Consider the following 22,843-nt stretch of genomic DNA (forward strand, 5'->3'; position numbering starts at 1 on the left):
AAACAGATCTATTGGTTCTTTTGGCAGTCCATGGCACTTTTAGTATTCTCCTCCAACACCACAACTCAAAGGCATCAATTCTTCTATGATCTTCCTTATCCACTGTCCAGCTTTCGCATCCATATGAGGTTATTGAAAATACCATGGCTTGGTATAGAGCATATTGTCAGGAGGGACCAGTCCCTGGAGAAGGACATCATGCTTAGAAAAGTGGAGGGTCACTGAAAAAGAAGAAGACCCTCAATAAGATAGATTTACACAGTGGCAGCAGCAATGGACTCAAATGTAACAATAATTGTGAGGATGGCACAGGACTGACCAGTGTTTCTTTCTGTTTTCCGTAGGGTCACATGAGGTGGAACCAACTCAATGGCACGTAGCAACAAGATAGAGCACAATGCTCAAGGCAAACATTCTTTTTAGTTAAGCTAAACTACTATTTGGGTTAAAAAAAAAACAACAACAAACTTTAGGAAATATTTTGGCTTAAGATTTAAAGATCACTTGAGGGCTATAATTTCAGAGATTCATCTACCTCCATGATCCAGAAAGTCTGGATTCCATGAAAATTTGAAATTTCGTTCAGTACTTTTCTTCTTTGGATCAGGATTCTTTTGTAGAGTGTTTCACAAAAATGTTCTGCAGTGTTAACGTGGCATCATCCAGGTCTTCTCAACTCACGGCTAAAGAGGCAGTAGTTACCTGCATATGCCATACCATCCTCCCATTCCTGAGTCTCCTTCTGCTACTGCTCCAGGAGAATAGAGACCAGTTTTTGAGCTTTGGACTGAAGGCTGCAAGCTTTGAAGACCCCAAACACTCCTCAATGAACTAGAAGGTAAAACTGAAGCACTAAACACATAATTAGGCCAATTACCTGGAATGTGTCATGAAACCATGACCCTACACCTCCAATCAAAGAACCAAATGCTGTGAAGTGTTTGGCTGTGGATAAGCAGCCTCAGTAGTTATTTTGTGTGTATGTGTGACATTGTTATAAATGTATTTATTACACAACTTTTGCCAACTCTGTTTTTTACAGATATACAACTTATTAGCACTGTGGCTCTATAGGATAAGCACTGAACTGCTAATCACAAGGTTGGCAGTCAAGTCCACCAGCTGCTTCTCTGGAGAAAGATGAGACTTTGTGCTCCCAAAAGATGTGCAACCTTGAAAATCCTCTATAGGGTCGCTATGAGTCAGACCAGACTCGGTGGCACTTTACAACAGCAACAATATAACAATGACAGTATTTAGCTGTACAAGCCCAGCCTTGATCAAAGTGATTTTTCCATTACCATAAGCCAATACTCAGTACTCTGTGGGCAATAACTCTTCTCTTTCTCCAGTCCCTCTCACTCCTGGTAACCAAAAGAAATTGTGATCTCATTATGTTTGCTTGTTTTTGTCTTTTTATGTAGGTAAGATCATGCAACATTTGTCCCTTTGTGCTGATTTCACTCAGCATAATGTCTCCAAGCTTCATCGTTCTTGTAGTATGTATCAGAGTTTATTTCTCTTTCTGGCTGAGGAGTATTCCATTGTATATATGGACCACATTTTGTTCATCCATTCATCAGTTGATGGGGACTTGGGTTGCTTCCACCTTTTGGCTACTGTGAATAGTATAGTACTGCAGTGAACACTGGTGTACGTATGTCTGTTCACATCGCTGCTTTCATGTCTTTTAGGCCTATACCTAGGAGTTGACGTGCACGTGTTGTTACTAACTAAAGTCCATACTTTATTCTGATTTCCCTCATTTCCCCTAGTATTCATTTTCTGACCTAGCAGCCCATCTAAGATTGTTGTTGTTGTTAAGTGCCGTCGAGTTGGTTCTGACCCATAGTGATCCTATATAGGGTTTCCTAGGAGCAGCTGTTGAGCTTGAACTGCCGACCTTGCAGTTCAAACAGCTTTTTAGTCTGGCACATTAGCCCACAGCTCCACACCAGGACTTCGTCTAGGACAGTACATGACATTTAGTTATCATGTGTCATCATTTTTGTTAGACTGTTGAGTTGGGCCCATGCACAACAGAGCCAAACACTGCCCAGTCTTGTTCCTCATGACCAGTTGTGGATTGGACATGGATGACCAGGCTTTTCTTCCTTCTATGTCTCCCTAGGGTCTTCTTCCATGGACTTCCCCTGTTTTGATGATTTTGACAGTTTTGAAGAGGCTAGGTCAGGTTTTTTGTAGAATGCCTCTCAGCTGGGGTTTATCTGACATTTTTCTCATAGTTAGACTGCGATTGTGGGTTTGTAGGGATACCACAGAGGTAAAGTGTCCTTCTCATCTTACTGTATCTAGGGTTGTTGTTGCTGAGTGCCATTGAGTCAGGTCCAACTCATAGCAACCTTGTATAGGGTGTCGGAGGAACAGCTGGTGAGTTTGAACTATCAACCCTGTGGTTCATCCTGCTGTCAACATGGTTTATCACTGCTGGTGTTGACCTTGGCCACCCAAGCTGCTTGTCAGATGTGTCCATTTCAGAGTGATTGTTTCTCTCCCCTTTCCACAGTATGCTCTTTGGAAGGAAGCCATTCTGTGCTGCACACACATAAGGAGTGTCCAGCAATGTTTCACCTCCTCCAGGGCAGAATAGCTACATAAATTATTTGGAATTTTTCTGCTGGGGAGATTTCTCTTCCATTTATTTATTCAGTCTTTTCTTTTTTTTTAATGTTGTTATGGACTTGTTGAAATATATTTTATGCCTTGGGTTATAATCTAGTACTAATTAATTTTTTTGGAGTCCTGGTGTGGCGTTGTGGGCTAATGTATCAGACTGCAAAGTCGTTTGAATTGCAAGGTTGGTGATTCAAGCTCACCAGCTGCTCCTTGGAAACCCTATACAGGGTCGCTGTGGGTTGGAATTGACTCAACGGCACCTAACAACAACAACAATTCATTTTTGGACAAGTTGTTCCACCTCGGACCATTGGAAGCCCTTTCAGTTGTCTCCTGTGTCCTTTTGCTATGACCATTGTTAATTTATGTAGTTATACTTACTTGTCTGTAGCACTTCCTCATTCTCTGGTACAACCATCAGCCCCAGGCTCACCTTGTCCTTCCCTGCGCAGCCGTTTCTCTAGTGGGCCTGTCTTAGAAAGAACCTCATTTTACCTGGCAGTCAGAGTCACAAACTGCACCCAGAGGACTCTTTCCTTCCAGATGTTGTTGTCATGCCCACTGTAGGTGCAAACTCCTGAGGCTCATTCCTCTCCAGGAGATGCTTCCTTTTTTGCAACCTCTGGTCCTCTCTTCCTTCCTCAGAAGTTCCTCTCTCCCTGTTGTTGTTGTATTTAAGTGCTGTCGAGTTGATTCCGACTCATAGCAAAACTGTACTGGGTTTCTGAAGAGCAGCTGGTGAGTTTGAACCGCCAACCTTGCTGTTAGCAGCCCAGTGCTTATCCTACACCACACCAGGATTCCAGCTCTCTCTTCCTGGCCCACCTCTAAACACTGCAGGACCCCAGCTCCATCCATGCTCAGGTGGTGTCTCTGTCTCCCTCAGTTTCCTGGAGACCCCATTTTATCACCAGTACGAGTTTATGCCTCAGCTGGTGTCTGCCTGAACAGCTACCCCTCCTCTCACCTAGTCCCCACATTCTGCTTTCCACACAGCAGCCAGAAGTATAAATCAGGCACGTTGGGCCAGTGCTCAGCATCCCCACCACCCTCAGGCTAGATCAGAGCTCCAGGCTTGGTTTTGCCCACTGGGCTCTGGCCCTACCTGCTGACTCTCCTCCTTCCCACACCAGGCTTGGCTTGGCTCAGGTCAGTCCCATTCGTTGCCTCTGGATTGAAGAAAGAGTGTTTGAGATCCATGTGCTGCCTCTTCATCAGGACCCCAGTTCTCTTCATCATGGATTGGTGGATGGAGGCCGAGAGGGGCCGTTCACAGCCAAGGCCCAGAGATGCTGCAATGTATATTTGAGGGCAACTTGAAAGGGCGAACAGGGTCAGGGAACGAGTCATTGGCTTTGGGAGGCTCAGGAGCACAGTGACAGTGGAACTCCCACCCCCACCCCCCACCCCTCCCCCCGCCCCCCCCGCCCAGCCCCGACACCCGCCGGGGGGGGGGCGGGGGGGGGGGGAGGGGGGAGGGGGGCGGGGAGCAAGGGCTGCCACATCAGTCAGAAGTGTCCCAGGAGTTGGCAGTGGCAAAAGTCAGCCCTGTACAGGGTGTGGCCAGGCCCCAGTTACTGAGTCTGGCGGCTCCCCCTGTAAAAGCAGGAGCATGTTAGCCCTCAGGTAGTTCACCTGAAGCATTTACTGGCACCTGGAGCACAGCCGGGGGGCTCTGGAGTCAGAGGTCCCTTGTTCACAGAGCTGGGTGGTCAGATGAGGTCCAGGGGGCTTTGGGAGATACAGAAGAGGTATGGGGGGAGGGGAGGGATCAAAATGAACAGGTTGGAGGTTGGGTCTGAACTGGGATCCAGGCAGAGAACATTTCAGAGGTCAGAAAGCATCAAGGTGCACGCTCCACAGGGGGATGGCCAGTGGGTGGGAGAGCTGGCCATCCTTTTGGTTAGTCTAGTGGGGACAGTAACTTACAGTTACCAATTAGAGTGGGCTGCCCGGTCACTTCCTGTAGGACTGGAAGAGGCCGCACTCAGGACTAGTGTGGTCAGGTAGAGGGGGTTGTGCTGTGGGCTGGCAAGGTGAAGTGGGCATGGTCAGTTGGTGCTAGGTGGACAGCAAGAATGAGTGCCAGACCCCAACAGGCAGAGGCAGTGCTGAGGGTCAAAGGTAGGAGGGTGGGGCAGCAGATATTTGAAACTTGGAGGGAGGAAGAGGAGGGGTGAGGAGAAATAGGAAGAGCGTGCAGGTCACACCTGTGCTGTGGGTCCCTTCCCCACCCTAGAGACCTGTCTGGGGAGAAAGAGGGACGCTCAAGCCTCACCGTAACACCCTGCGTGGAGCGTCATGAGGCTGGATTGTGCATGGAGGGGCTGGAGGTTGCTAGACAGTACACCATTCAAGGTATACTTGGAAAGGATTCTTATGTGCTGTCTAATCAGCTCCTGTGCACAGCAACCCCGTGTAGAGTTTCAGAGAGCAGCTGATGGGTTTGAACTGCCAACATTGCAGTTACCAGTCCAGTGTGTATCCTACACTGCCACACCAAGCCTCAGGAAATGGTGAAGTCAAATTCATTACTTATCTTGGCCAATAAAGAAAATGGGTTTCCCTGAATTAATTGCTTTGTGAACCTACAGTTAATGAATGAAGATTTCCTAGAGACTAGGTCTGAGGTATACATACTGGTGGTTGGTGGTTATGTGCCGTGGAGTCGGTTCCGACTCATAGTGACCCTATATAGGGTTTTTGAGGCTGTACATCTTTATGGGAGCAGAAAGCGTCATCTTTCTCCTGCAGAACAGCTGGTAGTTTCGAACTGCTGACCTTAAGATTCGCAGCCTGATTCGTAACCACTACGCTACCTGGTAAATGGCCAACACCCAGCCCCCAGCTCTGTCACATGCTGATCCCAGCCACCTCTATGCTCCATGGAGGTGAGAAGGAGGAAGTCAGGTTGGGCCATGAGCCTGCCTCTGATTGACGTCTGAGTGGTCTGTGCTCAGGTCTGACACATGGGTACAGAAATGATATTTTTCCTGATCGACTATACTACGCACCCATGAAGTGTGGTCATAACCACAGTCAGCAGCGATGAGTCAGTGATGGACAACTGTTAGGGGCAGAAGTGAGGGCAGTACCTGTGGAAGACCACAGGGCCAGTGGCAGAATGTCCACTGTCTCTAGGCACCTCTGCCTTCTAATGGGTGTTTCCTTCTCTGCTTCGGCAGTAGCCCTCTCTTCTCTGGCTCTTTTCTTCTTCTCCTCTTGTCTTAATATGAAGTTACATCTGAAGGTTGTCATACTATCAAGGTACACTTTAAACATCTTGTTCCCAGTTTTCAAAGATGTATCTAACCTTTTATATCTTTGTTGTTTATTGCTGTGGATTCAGCTTCAACATGTGGTTACCGTATGTAACAGAACAAAACATTGGCTGATCCTGTGTCATCCTCATGATCACTGGGACAGCCACCATGTCAGTCTGTCTCAGGAAAGGATGCCCTCTTTTTAGCTGCCCTCCACTTTACCACCATGGTGCTGTAGGATCAGCACTAGACTGCTAACCACAAGGTTGGCAGTTCAAACCTACTAACTATTCCTTGGAAACTCTATACAGGGTTGCTATGAGTCAGAACCGACTCGACAGCACTTAACAACAACGGCAACTTTACCAACTGTGATGTCCATTTCTAATGCTTGGTCTTCCTCATGACGTGTCCAAAGAAACTAAGCTGAAGTGTCTTCCTCACTACGCCTAAGCATCATTCCTCCAATGCTGATCTGTCTGTTTTTCTAGAGCCATCTGCGGTATATTTAGTATTCTCAACACCACCACAATTTGAACACATCAATTCTTTTTCTATCTTTCTTTTTCATTGTCCAGCTTTTACATGCATATGAGGCGACTGGAAAGACCTCTAGCTTTCCTAAAATAAAAGCCTTTAGGTGTCAGAGTGGACTGTGTGTGTTGTTCCTTTGGAAGTGGGGTGATGTTATGTGGGAAGTTGGGGTGGTAATGGCAGAGGTTCCTGTCTGGACAGTGCAGACAAGTAACTGTCCATTCCTACCCCTGTCCCACAGCCCTCTCTTCCCTCAGTCCAATCCCCAAGCTTGTTGGAGGCCCTAGCTTTCCTGGCTCAGCCAGTCTCAGGACCTCCTTATACTGGTAAACATTATTGAGAACCTCACAGAGTTTGTGTGTGTGTGTGTGTGTGTGTGTGTGTGTGTCGTCATTATCTCAACCAATACTGTGTTTGATGTGAAAAATAAGAATAATTAATGAATATGGTAATAAACACATTACGTGGTAGCATAAAAAACACATTTTAAAATAAAATAACTATTTTTTAAAAACCAACAACCTAAGTGAGATAGTGGCAATGTTTTACACTTTTACAAATCTCTTTATGATCTGGTTTTAATGGAAGACAGCAGGGTCCTCACCTGTGCTTTTGTGGTCTGTCTGCTGAGTGGGCTGGGTTGTGCTTGAATATCTGAGGTGTATGACATCACTTGAATATGTGTTGGGGAAAGAGAGTATTTTATAAGTTTTTCCATTATAGTGTGACTGTCCTTCTTTGATAGTACACCAAAACTTGACAAGTGGACATTTCTTAAAGGACAGGGGCCGGGCCATATGGCATTGGAAACCACATCAGAGACATGTTCGTACTTTTACATTAAAAGCTGCTGGTTTGTCTTGTAATTGATGAGACCTGTTCCAATGCTGTGATTTTTGTAACGTCACATGTTGGTCATTTGGAAAATACCTATTCTCTGAATTATGCTGATCTTCTAAAAGCACAGTGGAAAATTCCCCAGCACCCTCATGAGAGTGTGGAGGATAAACACAGTCTCATGATGATTATGAAAATAGTTTGCACTGTTCTTGGGCTCCTCTGAGAAGGACTCTGCAATCCCAGGGGCATCTAGACCTCCCTGGGTGTAGCCGATTGTCTCCACCCCATCCTAGGACAGATGCATGCACAGCCATGTCCTGTCTGTGGACACCCCGGCCCTGCTGGGTGGTCCACTGAGTACAGCTCACCTCATGACAGTCATAGGCTTGGTCTCTTCTCCCAGCTCTTCCAGTGATGCCCACTAGTGTGGTTTATGACCACTTGTAAGAGCCACCACTCCCATGCTCCCCATGGGGTCACAGCCTGGACCCACCCAGCTCTCACATCCCAGGATCTGTCATGAGACTGCTTGAAATTATTGTTCTGAGTCCATAGTCTCCGGGTGCCATGCCACTCAAGCTACCAAGAGTGGGCATGCCATACTTTGTTACCAAGTAGGGGTCAGATGTAGGATTGTAGGGTCTTTGCCTCCCCAAAAGATTGACAGCCAGCTCTCTCCCCCACCTCCTCTGCAGTTCCATGGGGTAGGATGGCCTTCCTCTGTCAGGTGGGTAAGGGATTTGAATGTACAGAAGGTTTGTGGTGTACCAGAGCCAGCCAAGGATGGGCACCTGTGTCATGAGAGCCAGCATTGTGGCAGGAGGATAGGGACAGACCCCCAGAGAGTCACCAGGGAGGTGTGAAGGATTGGGGGTGTTGGATGAGGCAACCTGGGGCCCATCACGCTGTTTCCCGGTTCTTCATTCTGGCTGCCCGTTGCTTACAAATAAATCTGCCAGGATTCCATACCATTAAATTATCTATCCTTGGATGTTGTTTTGTTCTAACATAAATTTATTGGTAACATTTTCAAATTTTCCATCTGTTTATTTAGAGGAAAGACAAGGACATGGAATTGTACTTCAGCCTCAATGACTTTATGAGCTATATCACACAATTAGCCCCTGTGTGTGGAGCAGGTGACACCAAGAAAGCCCAATAATAGGCAACGAGGCACCTCTGGCAGCAGGCATGTGGCCTGATGTATTTTCAAATCTTCACAACAGCTTTCCTGATACACCCTCTGAGGATGGGCTGTCATACCTGTGGCCCAACTAGCCAAAGATGGGCTGGACATTAAACTCAGACCATTCAAATCCTTTTCCATTAAACCCTGTGATCTCTCCTTTGCAGAACTAGACTTTTCAAATCAAATTTCAGAATCCTTTGTTGTCTGAAGATGCCTACTCAAAACCAATGCTGTACACTGATTTTATTTCAGAAATAGGACACATAGACCATGAGTGAGGACCCCTGGGGGAGGCTACCAGTTTAGTACGCTGCTTCCCAGGTGGTCGGAACACTCAGTAATGCAGTTTGCTAGACTCAAGTATTACTATTGAGGTAGTTAAGTGATGTATTTGTTTCCTAGGGATTCATAACACATTACTACAAGCTGTTGTTGTTGTTGTTAGGTGCCATCGAGTCGGTACCGACCCATAGCGACCTTATGCATGGCAGCTAGGTAGCTTCAGAAAACAAGCATTTATTCTCTCATAGTTCTGAAGCTCAGAAATCTGAAATCACAGTGTTGGCAGAGCCATGCTCTTTCTGAAGGCTCTGGGGGAGAGTCCTGGCTTGCTGCTTCAAGTGATTGCTGGGGTCCTTGGCTTGTGACTGCATCACTTAAGTCTCTGTCTTTGTCATCTGTCTTCTTTTGTGTATGTCCAAGGACACTTGTCATTGGATCTAAGGAGTTCCTGGGTGGTGTAAAGGATGAATATGCTCAGCTGCTTACTGAAAGGTTGGAGGTCGGAACCCAACAGAGGCATCTTGGAAGAAAGACTGCGACTTCAGAAAGATCAGTCATCGGAAGGCACTGTAGGGCATGGTTCTATTCTGACACGTGGGGTTGCCATTTTCTTTCCCATTTGTGAATGTTTCCTCTTTTTCTGGCACGTGAGGGCTCCTTGATCATCCCTGTTGCAGCCTAAAATGGGTATTTCGTCAAGAAGCCTTGCTTCCTTTCGGTGGTGAAGGGTCTTTAGATACCAAGATCTGGGCACTGGTGTGCTCAGAGCTCCTGGGGGGTCACTCCTATAGGGGGCAGAGCTGGAAAACGTGTCTGGCTTTCATGGCAATGACTCTGGTTTCAACCCAAAACCCCAAGCTGTCTGTCCCTGTCCCCACATCATGTTCTCACCTCTTTTTTGTGCATTGAGAAATTGGGCTCTCCAGCTACAATTTTGTACTAGCCTAGAATGCTAGCAAAATAGTTTAAGGATTGCTGTATCTGTGACAGTTACCAAACAACTAAGTACAGGCTGAGAATTCTTTGTGTTTTCTTTGTTCCTAGACTATATCTGACCGTGGCTATGCTATTGGAGTGTGGTTTTCAAGTCTCTCATCTTCTGTGTGGTTATGTTGAGAGTGTCAGTGTTCAGTTGGGTTTATTTATTTCCGTTTGCACTCCTGGGTTGTTTTATTTATATTTTTATTTAAAAATATGTTCTTCCATTTTGGTCCATATGAATTGGAAGTGACTCCATGGCAGCTAACAACAACAGCAACAATCCATTCAATCCCATGTATTGGCTTTGCTGTCCTGTGTTTCGTTTTTGTAAAAATAGTGTTTGTGCACATTCCTAATCATTTCTGTTGTGCATAGGGTGGCCTGTTATATCAACTCAACGTGCCTTACTTTCGTCCTCTAGCCTATTTTTTTTTTTTAATGGAAGGTTTCTGTAAGGAGCAGGAAATAAAAGATGAGTTTGGGCATCTCACTGCTGCTTTGCAGGGTCTAAAAACACCAACAACCAAGAAAATAGTCCTTGACACAGAGAAGACCACTACGTTAGGGCCTTCCGATGGGTGTCTTGAGGGACCAGGTGGTTCTTGTGGTTTATGTACTATGAATTAAAGTTTGCTTGGAAAGATTTTTAATGATATCCTTAAATTTGCATTATTCTAGCCTTACCCGCTTGATGCTGAAAATGCTGGTGTCTTATTTAAAAGGGAATATAAAATAGTGGAATGATGTGTGTATTGCATCTGTAGTGGCTTGAACTGTATCCCCAGAAAAGGGTAAGTTGATGTCCGAATCTCTGTGCCTGTGAATGTAATCTTGTCCGGGAATAGGACTTTTCTGTTGTTCTCATTTATGGTAATGAGGTCATAGCTCCAATCCGTTATAAAAGGAATCATATCACATAAAAGGAATAGCAGGTAAGAGTACACACACACACACACACACACAGGTGCAAGTTACCATGTGAAGATATATATGCAAACAGCCAAGGAATGTCAAGAGTTGTCAGCAGCCACCAGAAGCTGGAAAGAGGCGGGAAGTAATTCCTCTCTCAGAGCTCCCAGAAGGAATGGACATGGCCAACACCCTGATTCAGATGCCCAGCCTCCAGAGCTGTGAGACGATGTATTTCTGTTCTTTAGAAGTCACCCTTCTCTGGCACTTCGTTACAGCAGCCCTAGGAAGCTAAGAGCATCTGCAAGATTTACTGTGAAAAGAATACATGAATAACTCAAGGGCAGTTTTGTTTCCTTCTGAAGCCAATTTTGTTTTTGTTTTATTTTTTAGAGGGGTCAGCCATTGGACAATCTTATTGCACCTGTCTTTAGAGAGAAGTAGTTGTTTGGAATGACGTAGTTGTTTGGAATGACCTACTGATGAAAAGCCCCTAAAAACAGTGCCAGGAGTCCTTCTCCATCAAGGCCATTGGGTATGGTACCTTTCTCCTGGTGTGGGTCCTTGATGGCGTCCGTGTCCTAAGGAGGCCCGGAGCTACCCTGTACAGGGCAGCTTAGCCACAACTAGACAGTGTGAAGGCCGCTGCGTGGTGATGAGCATGTGCTGGGGGCCTGGACATGCTTAAAGGCCTCCTTTGTTCTGAGGATCCAGGGGCCAGTTCTGAATGGTGGCTTTCTCCTCCTGCCACGGTGGGTGGCAGGAGGGCCCTGGGTGAAGCTGCATCCTGAGCCCAGTTCTGGTTCTGGGTTTCTTCCCATGGTGTCACCTTAGGCAGATCCTGGCTGGGGCACCACCTCTCATCTGGATGACACAACCCCCTGCTGTAACCAGAAGGAACTTGTAGACACAAACTACACCAAGACTCTGCTATGGCCCCCAGCTTCCTCCTTTGCCCCTCATCCACTCCCTCCCTGCCCCCACCTGCCTTCTTTCTGCTCCAGGGTCTAGGCAAGCAGGCCTCTTACTACCTTGACCTTCCACTGTTGAAGGGCTCAGGCCAGAGGTGCTGCGGTATCCTCCGAGTCCTTCTCTTTCCCACCTCCTCCCCTGGAGTCTGTGCTTCAAGGCCCTCGCCTCACCAACGGCTCACTGCCCTTTAGTCTGTCCTCAGCACTCCTGCCTTTGTCCCCTAACCCCACGTGTAACCCCTGAGGACAGGCTGTCTGCTTGGCCCCAGGTGCCTCTCTGGGACTGGCATTGGTGCCAGGAGCTGGTGGCCATGCCCTGTGCATCTACGGTGCTCTCATACATCCCCAGGGCTTGACGTCGTATGGAACCTGGTGGGCACACCCTGCCTGTCTGCTGGCTGTGCTGGCATGAGGGGGCATGAGGTGTGGATGCCTGTGGGGAGGCCTGTGTCCTCTCCTCATGCCATGGATGATGGATACATTGCTCTAAGATGCCAGAGTCTCTGGGCTCCCACCAGGGGGGATGGAGAAGCACCTTCTGGTGTCCTGTGGGCCCCCATCCCCCTGTGTGGGTCATGTGTATGCACCTGGCAGCTGGGGGAGGAGGATCAGGGTCTCGGGAAGGGTCTCTGTCATGGGGAAGACTCGAGATATCAAAGAGAGCCTTGGGAGCTCTGGAAGGAACTCCTCAGGGTTTCTGGAAGAATGTTGGACTTGGTAATGACTGCATAGAGAAAGCACTCACATTTTGTGTTTTGAGTTGCTTTTCTGATTGTAAAAGCAGCCCATGTCCAATACAGGAAATTGGAAACACACCATAAAGTGTTTTGGGGGAAGTTGCTCTTCATTATACTCCCTGCAGAGCAGAGCAGAGCCGAGCCTTCTTCATCTTGTGCTGATTTCATTTGCTTATTAATTTGTTAGCTTACATCAGGCAGGAGTGGTGACCTACATGAGTTATAGTCCCTCCCAGGCTCCATCACTTAGAGTCATGCCCACCATGGTGGCGCCTCAGTTTCCCTTCCCCTCCCTGTGCTGCTGTAGTAAGGTCTGGTGAGTCAGGTGTGGTCCACATTTTGTTTCCTGATGTAGATTCCTGGTGAGGCACTGCAGGATCAATGCGCTAGACTGCAAGGTCAATTTGAACCACAAGACCAGCGGTTCAGACTCACCAGCTGCTCCTTGGAAACCCTATACAGGGTCACTGTGAGTCAGAACTGACTGGACGGTACTTAACAACAACATAGATTCCCAGCTATATGGAGTCAGCCTTCTGGGGAGCAGAATATTAAACCCCCAAACTCACCACTCAAATTAGAAGAATGTGAGTGACAAAGAGAGCCAAGTGGCCCCTGGGTGCCCCCCCCCCCATAGCCCTATCATTTTACCTCATCCCTGCCCTCCCAAGGAAATAGTTGAGAGTCAGCTTGGACTCAGTGGCACCCCTTAACGTCTACAGAATGAAATGTTGTCTGGCCCTTCCCATCTTTGTGATCATTGTCCTTTTGAGCCCATTGTTGTGGATGAATTAGCTCTTAGCTAATTCATCCCATGGAGGGTCTGCTTAGGTTTTGCTGACCCCCAGTTGTACCAATGCTGATGCTCTCCAGTGATTAATGTTTCTTGATGACATGTCTAAAGTGAGCAAGCCAAAGTCTTGTCACTCTTGCTGCTAAGAATCATTCCAGTTATCGATCTGTTGTTACGTACTGTCAAGTCGATTCCAACTCATAGAAACCCTGTACAGGCTTCTGAGGAGCAGCTGGTGGGTTTGAACTTCTGGTCTTCCGCTTCTCAATCCAGTGTTTATCCTACAGCGTAAGGCCAGTATCTGTTAGGACACAAGAAATTTCCCATCCTTGGTTTCTTTCATTCCCTTGTGTGAACTTTGTAACCATGGCATCATAGGGCATTCATCTTCAGCGCTTGTGTTTTCCGGAAGGATCATGCTTTCAGACTCTCCACGTTGGCAGTGGCACTCTGCAGTGCCCCATGGACTCACCAGCCCCATTGAGCTGAAGGACCTGAGTCATAGACTGGCACAATAGTGGCCAGTGTGGCGTTCAACTTCTGGCTATGCCGCCAGCCAAGGAGGAGACCTAGCAAATTTTTCCTGGCCTCTCTGAGATTGCCTTTCAATGTGTGTTTGGAGTTGGGAGTAGGGGCTGGGGGGAGGGAGTAGACAGAGGGGCTAGACATTAAAGGGTTAATTCATTACAGAATTCGTTATGAGTTACCCACGGAGTGGATTCGACTCATGGTGAACCCTTGTGTGGAGAGTTTTCAAGGCTGTGACCTTTTGGAACCAGATCTCCAGGTCTGTCTTTTGAGACACCTGTGGGTGGGTTTGAACTGCCAACCTTCTAGCTAGTAGTTGAGAACTTAACTGTTTGCGCCATCTAGGGACTCCAGTTACAGAATACACTTGGCATTAATAATGCGGAGATAGCGGGCGCAGGGGGAGGCTGGTGCATGGGGGAAGGAGAGGCCCAGTGCAGCTCTGATCTGGGTAGGGTTCTGTGTTTCAAAGGTCTCTCTTGTAGGAGTAAGTACGGATGTCCACCAGGCAGAGGGGGCAGGGGCAGGTCTGAGGTTGGTGATTAGGTGGGGAAGTTGCTAAGATCAATTTCAAAGATGGTGGTAGGCAGAGAGACCAAGGTGGAAACTCTGTGGGAGGGCAGTGTGTGACCAGGAAAGAAGAGGCCAGGGGGCTTCTATCTGCAAAACTGGGGTCTGCAGGCCTAGGCTGTGAGTGGGTGGGTGGCAGGGGCCAAGGCTGGGAACTGGCAGACGGGACTTAGATTTCTGAGCAGGAGATGGGTTTTCCCGCTGAGGGAATGTGGACCCACAGCTGGTAGGAACATGAGGGCCATGTGTGGCTGCCCCACTGTGCTTTCACAGCTTCAGAAACAGTTCCTGACCTGTGCCTCGGACAGTCAGTGAATAAAGTGCATTTTGACTCAGGGATGTTGATCTAGGCATCTTCATGCTTCCAGCATGATTTGCTTGCTTATCTTGCAAACTGCCATCAGATCCCAGCTTTCCTTCTGGCAACAATGACAGTGCCAGTGGAGGAGGGGGTGGAGCTGCTTTGTTATGTCAAGTCCAGGTCCCAGGGAACCTGCTCTGTCTTGGAGTCCTGAGTGGTGCTCAGAGAAGGGGTTGGGGCTGTAGCTCCTACCAAGTTGAGTCTTCTCCCATGGACCATGGGATTGGGTTACTTGCAGGGACAGGCATGGCTGTGGTCAGTGCTGGCGTGGCAGGCCAGGAGCCCTCCATGCTGGGAGCCCTCGATGCCCTTATTCACGGTGTGTTTTATTTTGCAATTTGGGAAAGAATACTCAAACACTCATGAGTGGGTGTGCTCACAGGGTTGGCTTGTGTAAGTTCTCACCACATGCACGTCCAATAGCACTGTTCTGGGCATGTCCTTTAATGTCACCCAGTGGCTTCTCAGTTGCACCAGGGACACTTTAATGGGTTCTGGACAGATCTGATGCTGACACTCAGATTGCAGTTCTGAGTTCACATTCCAGGCGTTCCCCACGGAGAGCTGGGGCTCTGTCGTCTACCAATCCCGCAAACCCACCAGGGCAGAGCCTGGTGCTGACCAAGTGACACTGGGGATGGGGGAGATTTTGAGAAGGTCAGAGCTCGGCCTAGTGCCGCTTGCTCTTCCTTGTGGGTCCTGAGCCCACAGACCCAATGTTGTAGAAGGGGGTGTGGTACCCTGGTTGGTCTTGACCCCTGGTGGCTTCATACTCCTCCCAACTGTGCTGCTGCTGGGGTGCCTTCATACACCCCCCACCACCCTGCTGCTGTTGGGTGGGGGTGGACTTCAGTGCAGAGGCTGCAGAACCCACCCAATCAGACAGAACTTCCTCCTGACCCTTATCCAGATGTAAGGGGCTGGGGTTTCTGCTTCACAGAATTGTGGAGATGACTCCCCGAGATCCATGAGTAAAATCCCCACATGTTGCCCAGGAAGGGCTGCACTGTGATTACATTCTGAAGGGCAAGGGACTGCAAGGTGCTGTGGACCACAGCATCTTCCTGATCTTCTCTGGGGGCCTTTGGTGGTGCCCACAGTTTACTGCACTGATGTAATATATGTATGTGGGGGTTCTTCTTTCTGCTTGTGGGAACAAGGCTCCCTGATGAGCAGGCAGAGAGCATCTGGATCCAGCTTGGTAGATCCAGCCCCGTGTGATGTAGGCCTCAGATCATCTCTCCAAATGTATCAGATGCTCCCATTAAAGGCACATCTTGAAAGAAACAACAAACTCCTGCTCTGACTATCTAACATGCCAAATTTACCTTGGGCTGCCACCCAGATACAGTTTTCAGTTGGCCTTAGAGCTGAGCAGTCCAGAACCTTCTCTGGGTGCACCTTTGAGCCCCAGGGCCCTGATCTGTGTGCATCAGATGGGACCTGGGCTCCTGGAGGCTTCGGGGTCTCCTGTGTGGGTGGGACTGTACCACATTCTCAGTGCCGGCCCAGTCTCCATCTGGAGGCACATTGATGCAGCTTTGGAACTGGCTCCCAGCCCTGTACCTTCCAGCTTCCATATCAGTTGAATTGGGGAGTGTTCAGCAATTAAGCAGGGGCTACTGCAGACACAAAACACTGGACCCCTGACTTCAGCCTCCTCTCTGTAGGAACCAAGGTTTTTACCTTTGCAGTTGTCAAGCAAAATTGGGGGGTGGGGCGAGAAGCCGCAGCTGCTGCCACCCCCCCCCCCAATCCAACTTGACCTTCCTCATTCCTGGGCCCAGTCATGAAGTTTTTACTGCTTTGAACTGACAGTAAGTAGCTCATTGGTTTGTGTTGTGATTTGGGGCTTTGTGGTTTGTGGTTCTGTTGGTGACGTTTGCTCCTGGACTCTCTGCAACCACAGACCTATGTTGTCAAAAATTTCTTAATCCCTATCATAGACTGGGCATGACACTCCTGAGCTTCTGGAATATTAAATTAAGTGATAAAAGTAACATGTGTAATGTGATGCAGCTAGTGAGGGGCTTATACTTTAATGTTAAGATAATCCTCCAGAAAGTGTTCCTTTCAGAACCTTGTCACTTATTTATTCACCCAACTATCCACCCACCCAGTCATTCATCCATTCATCAATCGCTCCACCCACCCAATTATTCATCCATTCACCCATCTATCCACCCACCCATCCATCCATCCATCCACCCATCTACTCAATCATCCACTCGTTTGCTTCAGTGGCATCCCCTGGCTGCTGGGACTGGACTGTGTGTTGGGAGAATAGCAGTGCCTGCCTGGACCACACATCCCTCATCTCTTCTTGTGAATAAGCAAACAGACAAAAACAAACTCACATACACAGATGGATCACTTGGGAGATATTCACGTTATGAATTGACATATGCACCACCCTCGAGGAGACCAGACAGGAACATTGGGCGGGTGGGTAGGAATCCAGCTGAAGGGGTGACCTGTGAGGTAAAACTCCGAGAACATGGCGGTAGCACAGTGTGAGTGGGCTTTGGAAGGGGAGGGGACCGTGTGGCCTGTTGGAGGGATGCAAGAAAGCCCATGGGGATGGGAGACAAGTGCAGGGCTAGGTGGTCCCCTGGAGGCTCACTCAGGACTAGTTGTGTGTTTTGTGAGCCTTTATGGGGTTAATCCAATGAAACCTGAGTATGACCTACTTCCTGTTCCAATTAAGTTGAATGCTTGGTTAAATCAGATCACTTGCAAAGAACAGAAAAATCTTGGAACCTATTTTTCAATTAATGTGAGTCAAATGAGAGTGTGTGTCTTTAGGGGGAGGACAGAACAGGATGCTAAGTACCATAGTCATAAACTGTGTCCATCGTCACCTGAGGACCTGTGTGGAAGCAGAGTCTTAAAACCCAGAGTTACTTCTTTTCTTCCGAACCTTCAGTTGCTGGTGACTGTTCACTGCCCCAAGTCTTCGGCACATGTGCTCCCCTACCTGAAGGCAAATGGGCTGTGGCTGACTGACCCCATGGCTGAGCCTTTACCCACAAGTTCCTGCAGCCACCGTTCCCTTGGTTCAGTGCTGTTGGAAGTATTAGACTTAGTTTTGCTAAAATTATTTCCAAAACTACCACACAGAAGAAACGCCACCAGGGGGTGACCATATGCTGCAGCCAAGGATTCCACAGACGTGGCAACTTTTATGCTGGCGTGTCACACATTGTCACCTGCTTGGCGGATAGTCAGCAGCTGCAGACCAGATGCCCACCTACCTGCCCCTACCCTGACAGCCTGGCTGTCCTGTCCTCCCAGGTCACCTCCCTGGCTCTGGTATTTAATGCTGTGTTCTCTCTGGGGAAAGCCTTATCAGGGGGCAGCTCTTCGTGGATGATGATGTCGCAGTGGTGCAAGTTGGGACTAACTGTGCCTCAGTCTGCTGGGGCTGCTTGAACCAAGTCCACAAAGGGGTGATGGTAAAGGAGAGGATAGATTGTCTCTCAGGAGACCCAAAGCCCAATTCAGGGTGAAGGAGAGGATAGATTATCTCTCAGGAGACCCAAAGCCCAATTCAGGGTATCAGTCATGTTGCCCACCCAGTGGTCAGCCTCCTGGGGCTGGGGGGTATGTGGAGGGAGTTTGGGTCTTCCTAGAAATCCTGTCCAAGAAAGGTCCCTATTACTATTTGACAATTACATGTACTGGACTTTACAGCCGCCTTTCCTGGGGACATGAGGGCCTCCCCCTCCCCTTTTCTGCTCCCCTGTCGTTTTGGAAATGAGCAGGGCAGGTGGGGGAAAGTTGCTTCATTTTGTACAAGGATGAAAGCAGTTCCACTCAATAGGGAAATCAGAAGTAGCCTACAGAGACATCCCTTGTCTGGGACCCCTCTGCTCCTCTCTCTGTTCCCTGTGCTTCCTGCTTGACATTGGGACAGTCCCTCTGTTGGCTGTTACCTCCCCCATCTGACTTAGTTGTGACAACTCAGGACTTGTCATAGATCCTTAAACCCATTTAAAAGGCTTAATTTCATGGAGAAATAAGACCCTTTTGGGTGTCTAACTACTAAAGTGGCTTTGAATATCAAACATTATTTAAGAAATCTGAAATACACTTGGGGGGTTTTCTCCTTCCTCTGTCCTTCTAGTGGGCCTGTGGATTCAGTCCACCACTACCCCAGCCTTTTCTCCATTCTTGACCTAGCTCTTGTCTTCAGCCTTCAAGGATGACCTCCAGTGGAGAAGGCTTTGTTACGAATACACATACCCGCTCTCTCGTTAGCCTGTGTGTGTGTGTGTGTGTATGTGTTTGATTGATTGATTCATTCTAACTGAACTATTGAGGCCAAGAGTCAGGCTGACTCCAACCTAGTTTAAGGCTGGACCAGTCTCTCCCCATGCTTCAGTTTCCTTTCCTGTAAAGTGCAGGTAGTGTGAGCCCGTGCCCTATGGGGCAGGTGTGAGTGGCTCCTCCCCTGCTTTGGTTCCTCCTTCCCACAGTGCTGCACACGGCCATTCAACTGCTTGCTGACTCCGCACATTGCTGGTTCCTTAACCCCACTGGAAAGATGCTCGTGGAAGGGAGGCATGGACCCAGAGGCATAAGCCCAAGTCTCATCCCAGCCTGGTGACATCTGTTGGAGTGGTACTAGCTGTTGTGGGTACGTGTGCAGCCTCTCCACTCTTACCCTCCTGCCTGCTACTTTGTTACTTGGAGTTAAAGGGTCCCCTAGGTTTTAGAAACACAGGGCTGGCCTAGAATTCAAGCATTGCTGCTATCTTGCCAACACTGGGACCCCGACATGTAAAATAGGGATGTTAACACCTGCCTCCCAGGATGCTTTTGAGAGTTGGAACAATTCAGTGTGTCTTCAAGCCTAGAAAAGCCTCTCTGATATCACAGATACGGAGTCCTGGTGTGGTGCTCTAGATAAGCACTGGACCACAAGGCCAATTTGAACCACAAGGTCGGTGGTTCAAACTCACCAGCTGCTACTCAGAAACCCTATACAGGGTTACTATGAGTTGGAACCAACTGGACAGCACTTAACAACTTAGCAGCAACAATACATAGTCAATGCATAGTAAATATATAGTGGATACACAGCAGATACATATTTAATTAGAGATATATTATAGATGCATAAGTAGCAGGTATGTGACAAATACATAGCCAATACATCATAAATATACAATGTGTGCACACGTATAAACTCAGTGTCCAGTAGAGATACTTTGTAGACACATGGTGATAAATAGCAAATACGTAACAAATACAATAGTAAATATATAGTAAGTACACAGCAGATATAGTCAGTACATGGTAGAGGGGAGGAGGAGCATGGTAGTTCCATAGGATAAGCACTGGACTGCAAACCACAAGGTTGTTTGTTCCAGCCCACTAGCCAGCCTGCAAGAAAAAGATGAGACTTTCTGTTCTGGCAAAGATTTATGGCCTAGGAAACCCTGTACAGGGTCACTATGAGTCAGCATTGACTCAATGACACTTAACAAGAACAGTAACAACACATAGACATACATTGTAGGTCCATAGAGCTCAATAGCAGATATGTAACAAAAATATGTTGACAATAGGTGCCATCGAATCTGTTCCAACCCATAGTGACTCTGTACAACAGAACAAAATGCTGTCCGCTCCTGCCCCATCCTCACAGTTGCTGCTACACTTAGAGTCCATTGCTGCTGCCACTGTGCCAATCCATCTCATTGGGGGTCTCCGTCTTTTTTGCTGTTCCGCCACTTTACCAAGCATGATGTCCTTCTCCAGAACTGGTTCCTCTTGGTAATATGTCCAAAGTATGAGAGACAAAAATCTGGCAATCTTGGCTTCTAAGGCGCATTCTGACTGTACTTCTTCCAACACAGATTTGTTTGTTCTTCTGGCAGTCCATGGTACCTTTAATATCCTTCTCCAATACCATACCTCAAATGCATCAATTCTTCTATGGTCTTCCTTATTCACTGTCCAACTCTCACATACATAGGAGGTTATTGAAAAGACCATAGCTTGGGTCATGCACACCTTAATCCTCAAGCTGACATCTTTGTTCTTGAATATTTTAACGAGGTCTTGTGCAGGAGATTTGCCCTGTACATTCTTATTAAGTGCCATCGAGCCGGTTCTGACTCATAGCAACCCTGTATAGGGTTTCTGAGGAGCAGCTGGTGGGATTGACCCACCTACCTTGTGGTGCGCAGTCCATTGTTAATCCTATGGTACCACCCCAGGAGTAACTATATAGTGGGTGGATACACAGTAGATCTATAGTCAGTAGACAGCAGAGATATATTGTATAGCTGCATAGGGACCCATAGCTGATACACTAAGAGTCGAAAACAAAAGAGGCAACGGGATGGATACATGCTGCTGATGAATCACGATGTCACGCAGAAGGCTGAAGTCACCAGGCGGGGGATATTGGAGCCCTTTTTAAGAGGGAGGATTGTGGATGGGGCTTTGGGAAAATAGCTTAGTTTCCTTTTCCTTATCCCCTGTTTCCATCTTGCCTCTCATAGAGCAGGTAGTTTTCATTATCTGGCAAGCTGAATATTGTAACTTTTGGGTGGATAGGTTCTAATGTGGCGGGATGTGTGTGTGTGTGTGTGTGTGTGTGTGTGTGTGTGGCGTTCTAGTAGGAGAAGGGGTGGAGACAGCATTGGGAAGATTTGACAGGGCCAGGCGGGAAGTAGGAGGGCTGAGGCAGACTGGATGAGGACTCCCTTGTGGATGGGCTCCCTCGTGGACACCTTCGCAGAGAGTAAAGCATCCTTTAGGATTAGAAATGTCTACTTTTCATGTAGGCCTCTGGGTGGTGCCAACAGTTAAGCACTTAGTTACTAAGCAAACAGTTGGCAATTCAAGTCCACCCAGAGGTCCCTTGAAAGATAGACCTGGAAATCTACTTCCCAAAAGTCAGCCACTGGAAACCCTACTGAGCACAGTTCTACCGGGACACACATGGGGTTGGCATGACTCAGAGTCAACACGAAAGCAAACTGGTCTGGTTTTCCTTTTTTAGGATAATCCCTACATGTCGTTAAATAGCACCCGGTTATTTTTATTCAGGAGAGGGCTGACTAGGCTAGCTACCAAATCTCCGTGGTTCACCAACGGCTTACTCGCATTCATCTGTGAAAGCCTCAAATGTGACTTTGGATTTCGCAAGGCTGTTTCCACAAGGGTGCTTGAATGTATAATATTCACAAGAAAAGCAGTCGATTCCCACAATGCCAGCTTATTCTGAAAAAAAGCCAGATGCATTTGTCATTGTTGTTGCGGCCACACTGGCTGTCTACACCAGCTTTGGTAAAAGTTCTGTCTGAAACGAGACCCTCCCTCCCCTCCCCATTCTGGAGTCTTAACTGGGCTTCAGCAGATGGCCTGGAACTGGCTAATTCCTGGCTAGGGACTTGGGGCCTGCACACCATCAGTGGAGACATGGCTCCCTGTGAGGAGCTGAGGATGTGGGGGAGCAGGGGGGAGGGGTCTGGGGCTCACTTTTAGTAAGTCACGAGTGTCTCACTCAGGGCAGCCAGGGAGCAGAAATTACTGCAATTGCCACTCGGTCAAATGCCAGCTAGATCATTGCTTATAGATGGATAGCCAAAGAAAACAGATGGGGTGTGTCTGTCACGAGACTTCTGTGAGGGGAGCAAGGCTGTCTGGATCTCTCAGGGTCACACCTGGGAGCTGCTCAGGTGGGCACTGACAGGTGACATTGGGAAGGTTATATCTGGAGGTTTTACATCACAGGATGAGGAATACTCCCAGGTTCCTCTGACGATGTCAGGTGCCCATCACCAGGGCAGGCTTACAAGTACTTAAACACACACACACACACACACACACACACACACCCAGTATCTTTAGAGCAGCTTCATCCGGAATAAAGATCCCTTCATGAATCAATCCTGGGGGCGCCTCTTGCTCTGCTTCAGCTCCATTTGCATTTGGTTTGTTCATCAAGCTCTGTCAAGCCCCACGGCCTTTTCCTTGTCCCTGTGCCTAATGAGTGGTGGGAGATGGTGTGAGGTTTGGGGGACATGGGTCATAAATGCAGGGCCCACTGCTCCCAAAGCTGGTGCTACAGAAACAAGACTAGAGCGTGGCCCCAGCTCAGGTGCACAGAGGGCAGATACATTTCTTGTTTGTTTGTTTTTTTCCTTAACATTTTGAAAAAATCTTTTGTTGTGAATTGAATGAAAGTTTACAGAGCAGATCATTAGTTTTACATTCAATGAATCATATA

At 47.9% G+C, this 22,843-nt stretch overlaps 1 protein-coding gene across 1 annotated transcript in view; it reads left to right on the plus strand.

The window, feature by feature from the left end:
• Window positions 1–22,843, plus strand: part of PRKCZ (protein kinase C, zeta) — a 148,295-nt gene that overhangs the window by 33,982 nt on the left and 91,470 nt on the right. The window lies entirely within an intron of this gene.

Source organism: Chrysochloris asiatica, unplaced genomic scaffold (genome assembly GCF_000296735.1).
Source record: "Chrysochloris asiatica unplaced genomic scaffold, ChrAsi1.0 scaffold00173, whole genome shotgun sequence".
NCBI classification, from domain to species: Eukaryota; Metazoa; Chordata; class Mammalia; order Afrosoricida; family Chrysochloridae; genus Chrysochloris; species Chrysochloris asiatica.